This window comes from Nicotiana attenuata, unplaced genomic scaffold (genome assembly GCF_001879085.1).
Source record: "Nicotiana attenuata strain UT unplaced genomic scaffold, NIATTr2, whole genome shotgun sequence".
NCBI lineage: Eukaryota > Viridiplantae > Streptophyta > Magnoliopsida > Solanales > Solanaceae > Nicotiana > Nicotiana attenuata.
Window position 1 is genome coordinate 86,470 of NW_017670734.1, and position 4,551 is coordinate 91,020.

Sequence of the window (4,551 nt, forward strand, 5' to 3'; positions counted from 1 at the left end):
GTTTTGGATGTTTTCAAAATTTAATTAATGCATTGTTATTTAGTATTATTATTATCTTTTATATTTTCCCTCTACAACATTACTATTTCGTACCTTGATGAACCAACGATTGTGACATGTAATGAGACAACGCAACATAAGGATGGTGACTCAGAAGAAGAGGATGAAATACCTAAGGAAGTTATCAGAGAAGTTGAGAATTTTGAGAACAAACCTAAGTCCAACCTGGACGAAACCGAGGCAATCAATTTGGGAGATTCTGAAACCATCAAAGAGACTCGCATAAGAATTCACCTATCACCGTCAGAAAAGGAAGAATACACTCGTTTCTTTAAAGAATGTGAGGATATTTTCGCATGGTCATATGATGACATCACTGGCCTGAGCACATCCATGTGGCTCATAAGATGTCTACCAATCCAATGTGTCCGCCGGTGAAACAGAAACTCAGAAAATTCAAACCAGACATGAGCCTAAAAATGAAGAAAGAAGTCACTAAGCAGATCAAAGCCAAAGTCCTTAGGGTAGTTGAGTACCCAACCTGGTTAGCCAACATCTACCGGTTCTGAAGAAAGACAGGAAAGTCAGGGTGTGTGTTGATTATCGGGATTTAAACAGAGCAAGTCCCAAGGACGATTTGCCACTACCAAACATACACATTCTGAGTGACAATTGCGCCAAGCATGAACTCCAGTCCTTTGTAGATTGCTTCGTGGGTTATCATCGGATTTGGATGGACGAAGAAGATGCAGAGAAAACGGCCTTCATTACACCGTGGGGAGTGTACTGCTACAAAATGATTCCATTCGCTCTAAAGAACGCTGGGGCTACCTACATGAGAGCTAGACCATCTTCCATGATATGATACACAAGGAAATAGAGGTATATGTCGACAACGTCATCATCAAATCCAAGAGGGCCACAGATCACATAGTAGACTTGAGGAAGTTCTTTGACAGGCTACGAAGGTACAAATTATAATTGAACCTCGCAAAATGTGCATTCGGGGTTCCTGCAGGAAAATTGTTGGGATTCGTCGTCACCCGACGAGGAATCGAGTTGGACCAGTCAAAAGTTAAAGCTATCCAAGAGTTACCACCACCGAAGAGAAAAAAGGATGTGATGAGCTTCCTGGGACGTCTCAACTACATCAGCCGCTTCATAGCACAGTCCATAGTTATATATGAACCCATCTTCAAAATATTGAGAAAGGATGCTGAAACCAGTTGGACTGAAGATTGTCAAAGGGCTTTTGACAAAATTAAGGAATACTTGTCTACACCACCAGTCCTAGTCCCGCCGGAGCCTAGGAGACCTTTGCTACTCCATCTGTCCGTATTAGATGGGGCTTTTGGATGTGTTTTGGGACAACATGACGAGAAGGGAAAAAAGGAGAAAGCCATATATTACTTGAGTAAGAAGTTCACACCTTACGAGGCACGATATTCTCTACTGGAACGCACCTGCTGTGCTTTGACATGGACAGCTCAAAAATTGAAGCGTTACTTCTGTGCCTATACCACATACCTCATATCCAGGATGGACCCTCTGAAGTACATCTTTCATAAACCCATGCCAACCGGGAAGTTAGCCAAGTGGCAGATATTGTTAAGTGAGTCAAAGGACAAGCATTGGCAGACCATCTTACTGAAAATCCTGTAGGAGGAGAATACGAACCACTAAAAACGTATTCTCCTGACGAAGAAGTGTCATTCGTAGGAGAGGGCATTACTGAAGCCTATGACGGATGGAGCATGTTCTTCGACGGGGCTGCAAACTACAAAGGAGTGGGTATTGGAGCAGTTTTGGTATTAGAAACAGGTCAACATTACCCGGTATCCGCAAAGCTTAGGTTTCCGTGCACCAACAATATGGCAGAATATGAGGCTTGCATCATGGGGCTCAATTTGGCCATCGATATGAATATACAAGAGTTGCTGGTAATTGGGGATTCCGATCTTCTGGTACATCAGGTTCAAGGAGAATGGGCTACGAAAAACACCAAGATAATACCATACTTGTATCATGTGCAAGAATTGGTGAAGAGGTTCACGAAGATAGAATTCAAACATGTTCCAAGAATCCAGAACGAGTTCGCAGACGCACTGGCCACCTTGTCATCAATGATACAACATCCAAACAAGAATTTCTTCTATCCCATTCCGGTGAGGATCCATAATCAGGCGGCTTACTGTGCTCATGTTGACGAAGAAATGGACGGAAAACCTTGGTTCCACGACATCAAAGAATATTTGGCAAAAGGAGAATACCCAGAACAGGCGAACCATACTCAGAAACGCACACTGCAGAGGCTGTCCAATCACTTCTTCCAAAACGGAGGAACCATGTATAGAAGAACTCCTGATCTGCAACTGTTGAGGTGTGTTGACGCGAAAGAGGCTTCCAAATTGCTCGAGGAGATACATGCCGGAACCTGCGGCCCACATATGAACGATTTTGTTCTAGCTAAAAAGATACTCAGAGCTGGATATTCTTGGATGACCATGGAGACAGACTGCATACAGTATGTGCAGAAATGCTACCAATGCCAGATACATGCAGACACGATACAAGTGCTGCCAAACGAGCTTAATGCAACAAGCTCACCTTGGCCTTTCGCTGCCAGGGGAATGGATGTGATCGGCCCAATCGAGCCTACCGCTTCTAACGGGCACCGGTTCATTTTAGTGGCCATCGACTATTTCACTAAATGGGTTGAAGCTGCATCTTACAAAGTTGTAACCAAGAAAGTCATCGCAGATTTTGTCAGGGATCGTATCGTTTGTCGATTTGGGGTTCTCGAGTCCATCATCACTGATAATGTCGCCAACCTCAACAATGATCTGATGAAAACCATGTGTGAAACTTTCAAGATCAAGCACAAAAATTCCACAGCATACCGGCCTCAAATGAACGGAGCCATGGAAGCTGCCAACAAGAACATCAAGAAGATACTAAGGAACGGAGTTGTACCACAGTCCGCACATCAACCGGGGCAACTCCCTATCTGCTGGTTTATGGTACCGAAGTTGTCATTCCCACCGAGGTAGAAATCCCTTCTTTAAGGATCATACAAGAAGCCGAACTCAGTGATGATGAATGGATAAAGAGCCGCTATGAGCAGTTAGCCCTCATAGATGGAAAAATGATGAATGCAGTGTGTCATGGCCAGCTTTATCATAACAGAATGTCCAGAGCCTTCAACGAAAGAGTTAGACCAAGACAATTCACACCGGGGCAGCTGGTGCTGAAGTGAATCTTCCCACATCAAGATGAAGCCAAAGGGAAATTTTCACCCAACTAGCAAGGTCCTTACATGGTTCATAGGGTACTAACAGGAGGAGCACTCATACTTGCAGAGATGGACAGGGATGTCTGGCCAAAACCTATCAATTCAAACGCTGTCAAGAGATACTATGTTTAGACTGTTCACATTTCTTCATCAGATGTAACTGAACTACGCTTGACCTGATTCCCGTTTAAGAGGGAATACGTAGGAAGCCCTGTAGGTTCGGTCACATCTTAATAAAATCTTCATTTCCACGGAACTAGAAACTGGGGCACAATTTTGAGGAGGACCCTTAAAATTCCGGAGCAAGTCCAGCCAACGTCATCATATGCAAGACAGTCAGAAATTGGTTAAGTAACTGGGGCAGAATTTTGAGAAAGATTCTCAAAATTCCGGAGCAGATCCAACAAACTTCGTTACGCGCAGAACAACCGAATGATCAATCACCAAACTGGGCCAGAATTTTGAGGAGGACCCTCAAAATTCTAATGCAAGGAAGCCGCAATGTCTCTGAAGTGTTACAGTCATTAGTTCATCTAATTTACTTGATATTATACACCAATGTTTTCTAAATAACTCTATCTCATCAAATAAATGCATATTTTCGAAAACTTTATTCCTGTGACAGCCAAGTGTTACCCAGGGTAGCTCGAACAGGGCTCCAGAGCAAAGCAAAGCAAAGCAAGCAGAAAAAGGCACTAACCAACCTTTCCCTCAAAACTCACGATTTTTCTTTGGATGCAGGCACAGTAAACATAACAATGGAATACACAAATATAAGCATATCAAAATCACTATCCTCATAACAATCGGGCCGCCAAGCGCAAATATATCTCCAGCTAAGAAATATTCTACACCCACTTGCTATTTGTTCACTGCATAAGGCTAAGCATCGCCTTCTCTTTGCATGAGACTAAGCTCTGTCTCAAATCTTGCATGAGGCTAATCCCTGCCTCCATATATGCATAAGGCTAAGCACTGCCTTCTCTTTGCATGAGACTAAGCCCTGTCTCAAATCTTGCATGAGGCTAACACCTGCCTCCATATTTTCATAAGGCTAAGCATTGTCTTCCCTTTGCATGAGACTAAGCTCTGTCTCAAATCTTGCATGAGGCTAAGCCCTGCCTCCATATCTGCATAAGGCTAAGCATTGCCTTCTCTCTGCATGAGACTAAGCTCTATCTCAAATCTTGCATGGGCTAAGCCCTGCCTCCATATTTGCAGAAGGCTAAGCATTGCCTTCTCTTTGCATGAGACTAAGC